The sequence below is a fragment of the Carcharhinus amblyrhynchos genome, chromosome 6, assembly GCF_965287045.1.
Source record: "Carcharhinus amblyrhynchos chromosome 6, sCarAmb.v2.hapA, whole genome shotgun sequence".
Lineage (NCBI taxonomy): Eukaryota > Metazoa > Chordata > Chondrichthyes > Carcharhiniformes > Carcharhinidae > Carcharhinus > Carcharhinus amblyrhynchos.
In genome coordinates this window covers 75,663,140-75,680,559 of record NC_137329.1, presented here as the reverse complement: position 1 = coordinate 75,680,559, position 17,420 = coordinate 75,663,140, and the positions used below count along the sequence as shown (strand labels likewise).

The 17,420-nt window shown below is 44.3% G+C and overlaps 1 protein-coding gene across 31 annotated transcripts in view; it reads right to left on the bottom strand.

Annotated features, from left to right (window-relative positions):
• Positions 1 to 17,420, bottom strand: part of nrcama (neuronal cell adhesion molecule a) — a 379,563-nt gene that overhangs the window by 121,074 nt on the left and 241,069 nt on the right. Inside the window, exon 1 of one of the 31 annotated variants that reach the window (XM_080190695.1) lies at positions 12,813 to 12,904. The exons of the other annotated variants lie outside the window; for them this stretch is intronic. The gene's annotated coding sequence lies outside the window, so the exon portion shown is untranslated. Of the gene's footprint in view, positions 1 to 12,812; positions 12,905 to 17,420 lie in introns of those variants that run through there. 31 annotated transcript variants of the gene reach the window in all.

The window sequence follows — 17,420 nt, the reverse complement described above, 5'->3', positions numbered from 1 at the left end:
ACTGTTTTCTTCATGTTTTACCCTGTTCTACCAAGTGGTTTGTTGTCTGAAGCAAGAAGTCGCAACCTTTTAAAGTTTATTTATTAGTCACAAGTAAAGCTTACATTAACACTGCAATGAAACTATTGCAAAATTCCTCTAGTTGCCACTGTCCGGCACTTCTTCAGGTCGATGCACCTATCCAGCAAGTCTTTCAGAATGTGGGAGGAAACCAGAGCACCCAGAGAAAACCCATGTAGAGATAGGGAGAACATGCAAACACACCCCCCCCCCAACCCCCGCCAAAAAAAGGATACGCTGCACTGTTGGGCCTAGGTGCGGAGCATACACAGTTTATTTGACCATGAAGATTGCTGCTGGGCAGACTGGAGACTGATCAGAAAGATGAGATGCAAGCTCACACTTGTATCCCACTTGCGGTCTCAACTTGGGGGTCCTCTGGACTGCGCAGCTTGAGACATGACATTTCAGGGTGCCTTTAACAGCCCCTCAACCAATGGGAAGCAGCTTGCGACTCGCCTTCATTTCTTCAAGGCTTCTGTGGAGCAGTTCCCGGATTTGTAGTTAGGAACGTTCACAAGATTCACTTTATCCAAAGCGAATCACTAGGCGGCTAGTCATTTTCCAGCAAGATAAACCGGAGGCTGCCTTGAACGGGGAATACCTAATGCGGATTAGTGCGAACACGGATCCTAAAGGAACCGTTTGAAGTTGCCCTGCCAATCTGAATGCTCCAAATGTGCGCTGGCTGATAAACTAATCTGAAATCTTGGGAATGCTGAACTGCCAAGCCAGAGAAAAAAAAAGACAAAAGCGGAAACATTCGGGAGTTGTTTCTTCAGAAGGGCCAGTATTTCTGTTTGTAAAGCTAGCTTCCATCTGCAGCTCCCTACGGAGCACACTATGACAGGGTCACTGTCGAGCAATCACTGAAAAGCTCCTTAACCTCCGAGAGCTTAAATCGACTGTAATATTCTCCAGGCAGACTAATGGTGTTTCACTCTCCCAACAAACATAATGGGAGTTGCAAGCTTCTACGTGCTAGCAAACAGCTGACTTTCAGACTCTGGCCACAAATCGATAATAAAGGAGGACAAAGAAAAAGTATTCAGCAAACCACTTTCTCTGTTTCCAGAGAGCTAGATGTGTCGTATCGTTGTATATTGTGCTCGAATGTATCACCGAGCCATGTGAGTGTCATATCACAAAGATACAAATAATGCCTGGCTCCCTAACATAAGTGGGTTGCTAAATCCTTTAATGTCAGTAGGAATCCCTAGCATCAGTGACTTAGTACCAATCAGGGATATTACAATCTCTTCCTGGGAGGATCTCTCATTCTGTTGACTAAAGGGAAGCGACATTGCTGGCAGGAGCACAGTTTGAGTTGGATCCCAGCCCTATTGATTTTGGGCACAGACAGGCTGAGCACCCAGTAAAGGGCAACAAGGTGGCACAGTGGGTAGCGCTGCTGTCTCAAAGCGCCAGGGACTCGGGTTCAAGTCCGGCCTTGGGTGACTGTTGGTGTGGAGTTTGTACGTTCTCCTCATGTCGATGTGGGTTTCCTCCAGGTACTCTGGTTTTCCTCACCCACTCCAAGGGATGCAAGTTAGCCGTGCTAGATTACCCCTTAGTGTCTCAAGCTGTATAGGTTAGATGGATTAGGCATGGTAAATCCGAGGGGTCATGGGGATAAGATGGGGGAGAGTGCCTGGGTAAAATACTCTGTAAAAGAGTCGGTCGAGACCAAATGGCTTCCTTCTCCACTTTAGCAATTCTATGATTCTAAAATACAGTTCTCTCCACAACCCTGGCCCAATCTTCAGTCACTGTCAATGGCCCCTCCCCTTCCCACAGCACCTTCTCATGCAAGCGCAGAGATGCAATAACTGCCATGTGACCTCCTTTTACAGGGCGCGGAACAGTTTTCCAGCCAGAACATCAATTTATTTGTTATTCTCCCAATTTGTTATAATTGTTGCTCATAATTCCATCCTCTCCTCACTGACAAGACCAAATACAGATGGTGTGACAGTATTCAGTCTGTAAGTGTGAATCAAGCCTTCAGTTGTCTATAATTTCAATTCTGCATCCCATTCACACTCTGCACACAGCTTCCTGTACTGTTCCAATAAAGTTCAATGTAAACTCCTGGGACAGCATCTCATCTTTCAATTACACACTTTACAACCACCTGGACTTAACACAGAGTTTGACAATTTTAGATCCTAACCTGGTTCTGCATTTTTCTGGATGACAGCTGTTTCGTAACAATTCTCCTATTCCTTGTCACACGTCCTCGAGACGCAATTCTTGTTCGATCTCTTGTCCCATTTACCATTCTCTTAAACCTTACACCATCATTCACTCTGGCATGTCATCTCCCCTTTCACAGGTTCCCCTATTTTGTTCCACACTGCCCTCCCTTTCTTCTCCTGCCTCTGTACGTGCTTCAAGCCTGTTACTGTACATCTCATGATGTCAACTTTGTTTTTCTCTCCACAGAGGCTGTCAGACCCTATTAACCATTTCCAGCTTTTTCGGTTCAGATTTCAGGAGTACCAGCACCTGGTGTTTTATTTTTCTTTCATGTGATGTGGGCATCACTGACCAAGCTAACATTTGTTGCCCATCCATAACTGCCCTTGAATGGAACATTTCGGAGGGCAGTTAAGAGTCAACCACAATGCTGTGGGTCTGGAGTTACATGTAGGTCAAACCAGGTAAGGGTGGCAGATTTGTCCCCTTAAGGATATTAATGAATCAAATGGGTTTTTGACAACAATCACTATTAGTTTCACGTTCACCATCATCAAGACTAGTTTTAAATTCCAGATTTACTAGTTGAATTTAAGTTTCATCAACTGCTGTGAGGGGATTTGAACCTGTGACCCCAGAGCATTAGCCTGAGCCTCTGGATTACTAGTCCAGTAACATTATCAGTCACCACCTAATGCACCAATGCCACCGTCTCCCCCACGTTTCTTAATTCTGGGATATGGACGTCACTGGCTGGGCAGCATTTAATGCCCATCCCTAGTTGCCCTTGGAGGGCAGTTGCGAGTCAGCCACATTGCTGTGGCTGCGGAGTCACATGTAGGCCAGACAGGTAAGGACAGCAGATTTCCTTCCCCAAAGGACATTGGCCCATCACTGAGCACCACTTCCCTGCTTGTTTGATCATAAGCCTTCTTTTCAAACTTTACCTTTGCTGTAATCCCTTGATACATCCACGGAAAAAACAGCTTTTGAATTTCCAATAGCATATGTTTACCCTTTAAATTATCTATTTTGTATTTAAAGACTGGTACTGCTGAACTGCTGTTCATTGGTCTTTCTAACAACCAATTAATTTAAGCTATGCCCTGCTTATGCCAGTTAAAGGAACTAATTTCCAGTCTAACGCCTTTTATCATAGAATCCCTACAGTGCAGAAGGAGGCCATTTGGCCTATCAAGTCTGCACCGACACAATCCCACCCAGGCCCTATTTCCGTAATCCCACACATTTACCCTGCTAATCCCATGACACTAGAGACAATTTAGCAAGGTTGTTTATCTTGGGCTCTTCCCTCATCTGCCATCAATGTGGATCGAATGAGGTTACACTTTACTTCCCCAGAGTTCATTGACCTTTGATGCATTTGCTTGCCCTGTTTTATTGCCCAGGTCAACCCACAGCACTGACGTCTGCCTCAACAAACATGCAATGTACTGATTAAGAAACATTGGCTGCATTATTTTGCCATTTTGGCCATGAACTCCTGCCTTAACTGTTTCTGTCCACCCGTAAGAAAGGAAAGGGGGAGATGAAAAAAGAGAAAAAGTAACCCACTCAGGGTTTAGTTTCATCAGTGGCCCAGAGCTTCCTCTGTTCTGCAGATGCTTAAAAAACACAAAGGATTGACTTGTCACATGAGCCACTCGCTCCAACTGCCCAGTGATCAAAATATGGTCATAGTTCATGTATTCAATAATAACTTGACAACATCGTGGCTGGGAATTACTCTTTCATCCAGAGTCCCATTTCAAAGTTTTCTGTATGTTTTGCCAATGGGATACGAGATTTCCTCCATTCACCCTCTTTCAAGACCACCCTTCCTGATGCGGCTTTGCAGACAGGTTGCCTCCTTTTAAATGTTTCTTTGGAACGTAGAAGGCAGAGTGATGCAAATGTGCAGCCACCTTTGACAAAGTCACTGGAATGTGTTTTAGTCTTTTAAAAAAAATCAATTCGCGTTTTCCTGCCAGTAAATTCAAAACTCATTTTTCGATCACGCAACAAGTAACAATATTGTGTACATGGTCCTGACACAAATGGATTCTCGTAACGTAAACTGGCCATGGAATTCGCAATCCAACTCACACCAATAATAATTTGCATTTACATAGCATCTTTAATGTAGCAAAAACATCCGAGCGGGCTTCAAAAGAGCATAATTGTGTAAGGCTTGACACCAAGCCACATAAAAATATGTTAGGAAAGGTGACCAAGAGGTAGGTTTTAAAAAATGACTTAAATAAAAATAGAGGTGTAGAGTTTTGTTGAGGGAGTTTGTTGATTTTAGTGACTGGGCAGCTGAAGGCACAGCTATAGATGGTAGAGTAATTAAAACTGGAGAGATACAAGAGGCCAGAAATTGAGAAGCACAGCTATATTGGAAGATTGTGGTGCTGGAGAAGGTCATGGAGGTAGGAGACGCTAAGAGCATTGAAACCAGGATAACAATGTTATAATGAAGGCACTGCTGGACTGGGAGTCAATGTAGGTCAAAAGTACAGGGGTGATTAGTGAATACGTGTGGTATGTACAATATCAAGGGGAGGACTCTTAGCAGTTTTGAGGAGCAGAAGGACCTTGGGGTCCGGGTGCATAGGACTCTTAAACTGGCCTCACAGGTGGAGGTTGTGGTCAAGAAGGAGTATGGTGTACTAGCCTTCATTAATTGAGGGGCTGAGTTTAGGAGTCGGGAGGTAATGTTGCAACTTTATAAGACCCTTGTCTGACCCCACTTGGAGTACTGTGCACAGTTCTGGTCGCCTCACTACAAGAAGGATGTGGAAGCTATTGAGAGGGTGTAGAAGAGATTTACAAGGATGTTGCCTGGATTGGGTGGCATGCCTTATGAGGATAGGTTGAGGGAGCTAGGTCTTTTCTCCCTGGAGAGACAAAGGTTGAGAGGCGACCTGATAGAGGTTTATAAGATGTTGACAGGTATAGATAGGGTGGATCTCAGAGGCTACTTCCCAGGGCTGAAATGGTCGCTATGAGAGGACACAGGTTTAAGGTGCTGGGGAGCAGGTACAGAGGGGATGTCAGGGGTAAGTTTTTCACTCAGAGAGTGGTGAGTGAGTGGAATTGGCTGCCTTCAGTGGTGGTAGAGGCGAAATTGTTGGGGTCTTTTAAGAGACTTCTGGATGAGTATATGGGATTTAACGGGATTGAGAGTTCTAGATAGTCCTGGTAGGTATAGATATGATCAGCGCAACTTGTGGGCCAAAGGGCCTGTTTGTGCTGTAGTGTTCTATGTTCTATGAGTTAGGATGCTGGCAGCAGATCTTTGGATGGGTTGAAGTTCAAAAAGAGTGGAAGGTAAGAGGAGGTCCAGCACAGCATTAGAATAAATGAGTCTGATGGTATAAAAGGCATTGATAAGAGTTTCAGTAACCTAAGAACATTGTAGGCCATTCAGCCTGTCGAGCCTGCTCCACCATTCAAATGGATCATGGCTCATCATCTCTTTTTTTTCCCCTCTGTGCCTTGTTGAGCTGAAGCAGAATGTTGAATGAATTGGAATATTCATGTTGCACACAGTATATAAGGGGCACAATGCCTAACACTGCAGCCTTATAGCATCAGGGACCCACTGTCTGTGTGTGTGTGTCACTGTCTGTGTGGAGTTTGTACATTCTCCCAGTGTCTGCCTGGGTTTCTTCTGGGTGTTTCAGTTTCCTCTCGCACTCTAAAGATGTATGGGTTACACTGATTGGCCATGCTAAATTGTGCTTAGCATCAGGGGATTAGCAGGGTAAACATGTGGAGATATGGGGATTGGGCCTGAATGGGATTATTGTTGGTACAGGCTTGATGGGCCAAATGGATTCCTTCTGCACTGTAGGGATTTTATGATTCTCAACTCAATGAAATCTGCTGAATTAATCCAATGATTGATCACGAGGGGAGCAGAAGCTGCAGCGAGCTGTTCAAAAATGATCACCAACCAACTCCTAGCTTTTATCTCACTTATAATCAGGGCTGTAAGAGGCATCTTGTGCTCACATAATTGGCAGCTCATTGGTAGCAATCAGCAGTTAACACACAGCCCTCAATGCATGAAAAACCTATTGCTGTCTATTGCTACAGGAAGCCTGGTAGCATTTTAATTATTCCACAACTTAAGCGAACATTTGCTGCACTTAGCACTGCTTTAAATGGCTCTGTCAAATTTATTTTCCACACTGTAATTAAACAGCGCAACCAAGAAATCTAGTTCTGATAGCATCTTGAATTTGTCTTAAGAATGCAGAAGAAATCTGGTCCTCGGGATAATAGGAACATGTAGCAGCCAGCCTTGGTTTCACATCCCCTGATTCTGCTGCCTGATAAAAGCCTAACAGTCTCAGATTTGGGGTGGAATTTTCCAGCAGCGGAGGTAGCTTTCCATTGGTTGCCGGTGGGATCTTCCAGTCCCATCAATGTCGATAGTGCTTTGTCCGTTCTGCCACTGGGAAATCCATCATGGAGCAGGAGTTGCCTTCAGCGGGGCTGGAAGCTGGTGGGAAATACCAAAAAACCCACCCTCAAAATTTTCCTATCGTCAGCAACGGCCTTTTGGGGTACAGTCTGCAATGGGGTCAGGAGAATTATTCAGGTCTTTCTTCACGCCAGTGTAGGACGGCACGGTGGCACTGTGGTTAGTGCTGCTGCTTCACAACGCCAGGGACCCAGGTTCAATACCAGCCTCGGGTCACTGGCTGTGTGGAGTTTGCACGTTCTCCCCGTGCCTGCGTGGGTTTCCTCCGGGTGCTCCAGTTTCCTTCCACAGCCCAAAGATGTGCAGGTTAGGTGGACTGGCCATGTTAAATTGCCCCTTAGTTCCAAAGACGTGTAGATGGGATGGTTGGCGGGGTGAGTGATTATGGAGATAGGCCGGGAGGTGGTCTAGGTGGGAAACTCTGTCGGAGAGTCAGTGCAGACTCAATGGGCTAAATGGCCTCCTTCTGCACAGTAGCAATTCTGTGTAACTGAGAATCAGAGACATTTTCTCTTAAGATGTATGAAATTGGGAGCACCAAATGTGGAATGCTCTGACCTCCACTTCTAATTCTCTGAGCTTTTTGTTCTAAGACTCTACACTTGGTCGTAGATTTACTCAAACATGTCCAGCAATATTACAAAACACACCCCTGAATGCTGAGACTTGTGTGTGTACAGTCACCTCTTCCTCTCTCTCTCTCTTCAAAACAGACTCTTTCACCAGAGTGTCAGCCACATACTTTGGGCTAACACTCCAGTGCTGGGAGTACTGCACTAAGAAAGGTGTCAGCTTCTGGATGAGATACTGAACTAAGATCCCATCTGCCCTCTCAGGTGAACAGGAAAGAAGGGAAGTTCTCTCCAGCATCCTGGCCAATATCTATCCCCCCAACCAACATCAGAAAAACAGATTATCTGGTGATTATCACATCGCTGTTTGTGGGACACTACGGTACACATACTTGTTCTCTACACTATAACAGTGACTGTACTTCAAAAATGCTTCTGTGATTTTAAAGCACTTGGAAGGTTGTGAAAGGTGCTATATAAATGCAATTCTATTTTTGTCAATCTGACTTTGTTATTTCAGTACTCAGCAATTTCCTCAGACACACTGTGCTGCCTTCTTCTCATCCAATCTACAGTTTCATTGTAGCTTGTTTGCTTTTAGACACAAGCCTGACTAAACTCACTTCGCATAGGCTCGAAATAAATACATTGGCCTTGTACAGAAACCAGTTAATTGTCCGCAGAGCTACCATGGCAGTTCATCAGCCTATCGCCCCACACACGCTCATATACATCTGCACACGTACTCGCCTGTGCATGTACGCACGCACATACACATACACAGTTATCTCAACTATTCCAGTTTCAAACCCGACAAATGGGAATTAAAAGCTTAATGGCAAATGGCTAAAGATTTGGATGTTTGTTACTTGAAATAAAATGGAGCGCGGGAAGTATAATCTTGGTGCTGGCAATTCTGTCTTTATGTTGGTTATTTTTCTGTGCCAGAAATTAAGAGATACTTGCATTTACATTGTACCTTTCATGACCTCAGAGCATTCCCAAAATACCTTGCAGCCTAGGAAACACTTTTGAAATGTCGTCACTGCGACCATGTCAACAAAAAGGCAGCCAATTCACATAGAGCAAAGTCCTACAAGCAGCAATATGATAATAACTGGATAATATGATGTAACAATAATGGTTAATGGACAAATATTCACCATGATAGCAGGGAGAATCACTTCACTCTTCTTCAGTCAGATCTATGGGTTCTTTTACATTTACCCAAGGTAGCAGACAGGGCCTCAGTTTAATCTGAAGGATGGCATATCCGAAAATGCAGCACAGCATGGGAATGCCAACTCATATTTTGTGCTCAAGTGATAGGAGTGGGACTGCAACCTTCTGGCCCAGAAGCAAGAGAGCTCCCACTGAGCTACCAATGATATTTTAAATAAATGGATCATTTCATCAGCATCTTAGTCTAGCCTTTCTGGCTACATGTTGGCCATAGGATATCTCATAAGTTCATAAGATATAGGAGCTGAATTCAGCCCATCGAGTCTGCTCTGCCATTCCATCATGGCAAAAAGGCTCCTCAACCTCATTTTCCTGCCTTCTACCCACAACCCTTCAACCCATTACCAATTAAAAATCTGTCTAACTCCTCCGTAAATTTACTCACTGTCCCAGTATCCACCACACTTTGGGGTAGCGAATTTCACAGATACACAATCCTTTGGGAGAAGTAGTTTCTTCTCAACTTTGTTTTAAATTTGCTATCCTTTATCCTAAGACTGCGACTTCTCATCCTAGAATGCCCCACAACAGGAAGCACCCACTCCATGTCTACTTTATCCACACCTTTTATCATCTTGTATTCCTCAATTTGATCTCCCCCCATTCTTCTAAATTCCAGAAAGTATAGGCCTAAACTGTTCAATCTTCCTTCATACGACAAACCTCTCGCTAACCATCAGCATGTTACACGTTGTTGAATGGTGAGTGACTTTACCCTGCTGTGGAAAAACTAAGGCTTACCATCTGTAATGAAATGACCCATGTGAAATGACCCTGAGCAATCACAACCCAGTTTATATTGAGACCTGCCCTTGCTGAGTGTCCCAAATTTGTACTAGAAAATGCACGTGCTGGCTGGTGTTGGGCTGGCAACACTGGTGCCGCAGGCTTCTCATGTTGAACTGAAGCACATTGTCGAACTTTAAATGCACCCATCCCAAGAGCCAACTGAAGCTCGAGTTAGAGCAAAGCAAAAGGAACTTTATCTTTGCATCCAGCTATACCTGGCCTTGGGAGCATTTGATGGCACCAGGTGGAAGGAGCTTTACTCTGCTTTCTAATCTGGACTGCTCCACTTCCTCGAAGAAACAATATAACATCCAGTTCAAAAGATGTTTCTGTTTACAAGGCTGAAAACCATTCACCATTTTCATGTCCAGAGCTGTCAAGAGCTTTTCAAAGGAATAGTTTTACATAGTGAACAAATCTCACTGTGGCTTAAGATCAGATACACACTTTGAAACGAGCTGTTTGAAATGGAAACTCACCATTTCCCAAAACTGATATCGCTTTCCTAGAGCAGATAAACATCTATAAACAAAAGGGTTTTGAAAAACTGAATTGCAACCTAAAACACAACACTAAATTGCAAGTTATCACTTGTCTCAAATTGAAGTGATTGCATGTGACCCTCTACGTACAACACTGAACAGCTCCTGCTGAAATCAGCAAGTTCATACAGACTCAGGTTACGCACTCACTAAATCTGTTGACAGCACAAGTCTATTCCTTTACCTTGAGCAAACAAAAAATAAGCGATCAAAAAGATATTCCTGTTTCTAAAGTCCATAAAACATGTACAATTTTCCTATCTAGAACTGTCAAGACCTGAGCAAATGAATGGTGACTCAATCTCACTGTAGATTTAGTTCAAATATCAATAATTCTTGGTAATTCAATCACATTTACTAATTTATGGAAATTTAAAGATATTACCCATTGTATGTACCCTCACTGTAAAACAATTCGGACACAAAGAAAACAACTCAGGACACATTGCAGGAGCCGCTGAGGGGAGCACATTTTACACAAAAATTACCAGCTCAGTTTGCATCGAAGAACCAACTAACATAATCCATGGCAAAGCAGCAGCAACTGGAGCATTGAGATCCCTGGGCTGTGTGCGAGACTTGTGACAGTAAATCTATGACAGCTGAGACACCGAGACTTTCAGCAGCTAATTAGAAGCAGCTTTACTGTCCACAGAAACAAGCAGCCTAGGGCCAACCGTCTATCTATCGCTATCTTTGCCGTCTGACAGCACTGTGTCAGGCAAATCCTTCAATTCTGCTGACAGCAGGCTATTCCCAATAAAACGCTCATTCATTTTTGAAGTCCTTAGAAAAAGCAATGGTAAAAATTCAATCGTATTAGACACGCTAAGCCTAGCAGCTCTGTGCTTGCCTTATGTTACAATGTAGAGCAGTGCAGCACAGCACAGAAGTGGCCATTTGTTCCATTGAGCCAATGCTGGTTCCTTTGAAGAGCGACCCAGCTCCTCCCCTCCCCCAGCCCCGCATCCCTCTATTTTTTTTCTTCTTAATTTTACTTGGGAATTTAATTTTAAAAATGACATTGCTGGAAACACACAGGTTCAATCAGCGGTCAATAAAACAGGACGAATGGGCAGAGCTCTGTGGTGACTTGTGCTGATTGTCTCTTTAAGAGCAACATAGCAGAGTAAGGGCCACCTGGTTTGGGGGCCCAATCAGGACTGAGAGCAGTAATATGATAATCACCCCAGGGGGTGGGGGATTGGTGGTGGAGTCCTCTCTTAGGCAGAGGACATGTCGGGGAGTAGATGCAGCCATGTTGCTGGTGACCTCTGCACAGTTTTTCTTATTAATAAATACCCATTGCGTTTCTAATGCAGTCTGTGAAAGTGCATCATTACAAGCCCTTCATCAGCACAGCCCATGTTTTGATTTTAACTTGCTCTTTCAGTTTTCTTTGTATTCCTGACCGGCTGTTTTATAACAAGCTTCGATCTTATTGAATCACAGAATCCCTACAATGCAGAAGGAGGCCACTCGGCAGATCAAGTCTGCACCGGACACAATCCCACTCAGGTCCTATCCCCATAACTTTCAGCGTTTACCCAGGTAATCCCCCTGACACTAAGGGTCAATTTAGAATGGCCAATCCACCTAACCTGCACATCTCTGGATTACGCGAGGAAACCTGAGCACCCGGAGGAAACTCACGCAGACATGGGGAGAATGTGCAAACTCCACACACACACACACACACACACACACACACACACACACACACACACAGTGACCCAAGCTGGGCATCAAACGCGGGTTCCTGGCGTTGTGCAGCAGCAGTGCTAACCACTGTGCCACCCTAAATTGTCACATTGACCTGGACTATAACTGTAAATACTGAATCACATTTCAAAGAAACCCAAGTCAATCCTTAGTTGTCTATCCCAAACAAAATAGAATCCTAAAAACAGAATGTTCCAACTCCCCCATGCCAGTGGGATCTTCCAGTCCCACTGATATGAATGGAAAATTCAATAGCTCGCAGGGGAGAGGGGTGGGGTGGGGTGAAGAGGCCTGGAAAGTTCCAGACTTCACATTTTAGTCACGTGACTTTGTTTCCAATTTGCATGTAGGAGTCCAGTTGCCTGTTTATTGCAGCCTTCATTTGTTGATGGTGGCATGATGCCCATCAGTACAATCGGTCAAAAGGTGAAGAAGCCAAGGTGGGCATTCTTGGCAAACAACAGGCAGTGCCAGTAAATTATTCACAGGCCCACTGAACTGCAAACTTTTAGGCCCTGCAATTTCAGGGACAAAACAACGACTTTAAATAGCATCTAGAATGTAGTAAAATGAACCAGGGCACTTTGGAGGAACATTACCAGACACAACCTGACAGAGAGCCAAGTAAGCAGATATTAGGACAGGTGAACAAAAGGCTTGCTCAATGAGTTAAGACTTAAGGAGCATCTTAAAGGAGGAAAGTAAGGTGGCGAGACCGAGAGGTTTAGTGAGGGAATTCCGGAGCTCAGCAGTTTGGCAGCTAAAGGCATGGTCACTTAAGGGGAGTGATCAAATAGGGGGATACACAAGAGACCAGAATTGGAAGACTGCAGGTCACAAGAGCTAACACACCCAATAAACCCTGTTCTTCATCGGGCCGCCCGATCAAGGGATGGGCCAAATCATTAGCTGATATTAGCTGATTTTCTCACTGTTAAACATTGTGATTAAAACAGGGCTGCTTGAGGGGCTAGTTTTAGCAGCTCAATTTCCAATGTGGAAAACCACTCAAAAAGCTGCTCGTTGTTGAAGCAAACTTAACAACAAAATCACTTTAGCCCAATAAAAAAAATGAACATTTTAAAACATCAGAGTCCCAAAGTCAGAATATTCCAATATTCACAGAAACACTGCAAACAAAAATTCACCAACATACATCTATTTTAAAAATAATTTTTGAAAAAAACTCACCACTGTTATTCTACTTTATCAGGAAATTCGAATGTTTTCTGATCCAGACTCAAACATCACGTACAGAAATGATCCCATTTCAGCTGGTTGTATTGTTGGCCACACAGACTGTAAGCATTAATACGACTGGATGCAATCTGATCTATTCTCTAAGCCTCTAAACAAATGAAGCCATGTGATTCTCCCCCCCCCCCGCCCCACCCTTAATGATTTTCCCCATGATGACACATCGCAATCTATCTTCATTGATCAGACATCAGGCTCACAACCCTGCCCTCCCAGTCAAGGCTGCACTGCGTTTACACCTGATTGCTGCACATTACAGAGAATCGAACCTGTTTCAAAAAGCTAAGCCACGCAACTCAGAAAGCTCTGCTTGCATCTGGGTGGATTGAATATATACTCCAAGCAGTATTTCCCTGCCACCTTTCACTCCTCATCTTTTGAAGATGAAGGCTCTTTCAGAAGGACACTTCAATCCTCTTTTACCCTGGGGGTAGCACTTTATTAGTTTAGTTTATTTGTTAGTGTCGCAAGGAGGCTTACATTAACACTGTAATCAAGTTACTGTGAAATTCCTCTAGTCACCACACTCCGGCACCAGTTCGGGTCAATGCACCTAACCAGCATGTCTTTCAGACTGAGGGGGGAAAACTGGAGCACCCGGAGGAAATCCACACAGACATGGGGAGAACGTGCAGGCTCCACACAGACAGTGACCCAAGCTAGGAATCAAACCCGGGTCCCTGGCGCTGTGAGGCAGCAGTACGAACCACTGTGTCACCATGCCACCCCTCTGAACTACAAGGTTGTAGGTTCAAGTCGCACCCCAGCAGCACAGGTACATTATTTAGAAGGAGACTCCTGCACGGGAGTATTGCACCACTGGTATACTTCTGTATGGGATGACAAATTGAGAATTAAGATCTTCCGCCTTTATAGGTGGAAGAAATTTGAAAGAAACACAGGGGCATTATCCCCAGTATCCAAACTAATATTTACCACTCGACCAACATCACGTAAACCAGTTTATCTAATGATTTATGTTTATGGGAGCTTGCTGTGCGTAAGTTGGCTTCATTACAACAGTGACTACAATCCAAAAGCATCCATGGGTCTTAAGCACTTTTGAGATACCCCCAGGTCATAGAAAGCACTTTAAACATGCCAGCCTTTCTCCCAAACAGGATAATAGTCCTCTAATACCTCTAATTCCTATTCACAATACCTCTGATAATGCAGCAGCCAAACCAGTCTAGAAAAGCACCCAGACAGCAGCCAAGCTTCAACTAAAATTGTCAGGCAACATTCAAATTGCATAAATGTCAGGCAATAACCATCTCCCAACAAGGAAAAGGCTAACCACCTCAGCCCTGGTCTTCCAAAGCACTGCCATTGTTAATTCCCTCAAAATCCACACCACATGGTGTAGACCATGATAAAATCCTACACACGAACTGCAACACTTCAAGAGGGTGCAAGGACAATTAGGAATGGGAAACAAATGCTGGCCAAGTCAGTACATCCAATGAAAGAATATTTTAAATTATCAACATCCAGCGACAGAGGTTGGGGTGGGGGGTGGCAGTGAAACCAGCTGTGGCGAGAAGAGCAGGAGAATCTTACATATCCTACCCTCTCACTTTCTACAAGCCCAACACAAAGTAACACACAGCAAGCTTAACACTATCCCAAGACAAAAGAGTGTGCTTGAGCAACATCATGGTCACACAGCTCCCGGTCCCAAGCGCCTGTCACACGTACTATCTATTGGGAGCACTGTAGCAAGTCAGCAAGCTCACTTCTACCGCACTTTCCCAACTCAGCGGTCTCTTACCTCCAAGAAGCACAAGAGCAGAAACATCACAAGAACGCCAAGCCACAACCCTGACTTAAGTCAGACTGCACGACTCTTTCATCAGTACTGCATCAACACAAGGCGTTTTAGAACATACCCACTCGGAGCAACTGAGGATGGACATTAAATAAGATCTGCCCACATCCCAATATTATCATCCAACCTGACCAAGGATCTGATCTTGGCACCCAAGTGGATTTGTATGATGGACACGTCAAACATTTGATGTGCAACCATTCATCAATTATTTCTCTTTCCAATCTGGTTTATAGGATGGAATTTTGCATTTTTGTGTAAAATACATGGAGTTTTAAGTTTATTTATTAGTGTCACAAGTAGGCTTACATTAACACTGCAATGAAGTTACTGTGAAAATCACCTAGTCGCCACACTCCGATGCCTGTCCGGGAGAATTTAGCCAATGCACCTAACCAGCATGTCTTTGGGACTGTGGGATGAAACTGGAGCACCTGAAGACGACCCATGCACACACGGGAAGAACATGCAGACTCAGCACAGACAGCAACCCAATCTGGGAATTGAACCCAGTCCCTGGCACGGTGAGGCAGCAGTGCTGACCATTGTGCCACTGTTGGCTGAGGTGAGAAAACTGGCATATAGCTCTCCGGATCACAGCCGAGTTTTCTCTCCAGATTCTCTGGCACTCTGTGCACAGAATATCTGGGGTGTTAGTTTTCATTGTCATGGTGCCAAGGCAGGGCCTGACAGCCACAGAGATTGAGGTGCCATTTTTAAAGGGCACCACCATCTGCATTAAAGCAAAGTCTTTTCCCCATCTCCCCAGTCACTGGGGCAATTCGTCCATTCCCCCCCTATTTCCAGAGAAGCACCGGGGCAACCCCCTCCTACACACAAGGGGAGTGCTGTGCATTCATGTGTTTTCTCACTAGCAGCTTTGTGTTGGAACAGGGGCACTTCAAAAGACCGATCACATGACATTGCTGAAGATGCTCTCAGCCGTTTGCACGAGCAATGGGTCAGTCTATCTTAGCAGCCTATAGTGTTAACAGCCTTCGATAAAGCTCTTTGTTTGTTTGAACCTTTCTTTTACAGCCACCACATAGAAAACTGGCGTCGAGGTAATCAGCCCTCTCACAGCCACTCCAAAACAAAGAGAAAAATGTCTGACCGCATTTTGGACACCCAACAGAAGGATAAGTAAGTTAAATCATTGCTACATTAAAGTTGGTGATGGAAAAGTGCCAAATAACGGTTACAGCTACTAAAGGAACCCAAAAATAACTCAAGTTTCTGGAGATAACAATTTTGCAAAGAAATTCGCCACATGCTCTGTCCAAAAAGATCTTTAACAGTACCCACAGCACCTTGAATAGCAAGGACTTGCAACAACAACTTCAGAGCTGGGGGGTGTTGCAAAACATGAAAGGAAACAGGCTGAGTTCAGATTTAAGAACATAAGAAATAGGAGCAGGAGTAGGCCATCCAGCCCTTCGAGATCTTATAATCTCGAGATCAATAAGATCATGGCTGATCTGTCGCTGCTCAGTTCCACTTTCCCGCCCTCTCCCCGTAACCCTTAATCCCCTCTCCTATCAAAAACCCATCAACCCGCGTCTTAAAAATACTTAGCGAGGCAGCCTCCACCACTTCAACGGGCAGAGAATTCCAGAGATTCACCACCCTTTGAGTGAAGAAGTTCCTCCTCAACTCCGTTCTAAACCGCCCCCCTTTTATCTTGAGGCTGTGCCCCCTAGTCCTACTGTCTTTTTTGAGCAGGAAGAGTCTTTCCACCTCTATCCTATCCATCCCATTCATCATCTTATACGTCTCAATGAGATCTCCCCTCATTCTTCTAAACTCTAACGAGTACAAGCCCAGTTTATTCAGCCTCTCCTCATAGCTCAACCCCCTCAACTCCGGTATCAGCCGAGTAAACCTCCTCTGCACTTCCTCCAAGGCCAAAATACCTTTGCGCAGGTGCGGCGCCCAAAACTGCACACAGTACTCCAGTTGCGGCCTCACCAATGCCCTATACAGCTGCAGCAAGACCTCCCTTTACAAATCTTTACATCCCAGGATTTCGTATCTTCATCTTTTGATTAGCAGGAAACTATTACAGCCAACTTGAATAATTGTTGCCTTGCATACTCCACTCTTGCCTGTTGTTTTATTATGACCTTTTCTCTCTTTATTTTGACACCACCTATATAATCTTTGAAGCATATTTATATATATATCTTTACAAAGATTTACTTTGTTTTGAGGAGTAAGGAAGCAAGGTAGTGCTAAGAGTTACAAGGCACATTGTGCTCCCACAGCCCTTTCCATTGTTAAAATGGCATGCATTTTTGGTACCATTTGATGAGAATACAGAGCAATGGAGCTCATATACAAAGAGATTAGACTACTTTGTCCAGTGTATGGGATAGCAGCAGATATAGTGGTCCCAACTTTCCTGAGCATAATGTAGGGAAAATCATCCAACCTCCTGAGAAATCTGGTGTAGCCAGAAAAACCAGGCACGATAAAATAGTGGAAGTATTGCAGGGTGACTATTCACCAAAAAGTTTAGGTTTCATCAGCATAACCAACAAGAAGGTGAATTGATCACAGTTTGTAACTATCTTAAACAGCACTGAATTCGGGGATGTCTTGAATGTCACCATTTGAGATAGATTAGTCTGTGGCTTACTGAGCGAGGCGATTCAAAAACGACTAACAGAAAGCAACCTGATCCGAAAGAAAGTATAGAAGTTGCTATCAACATG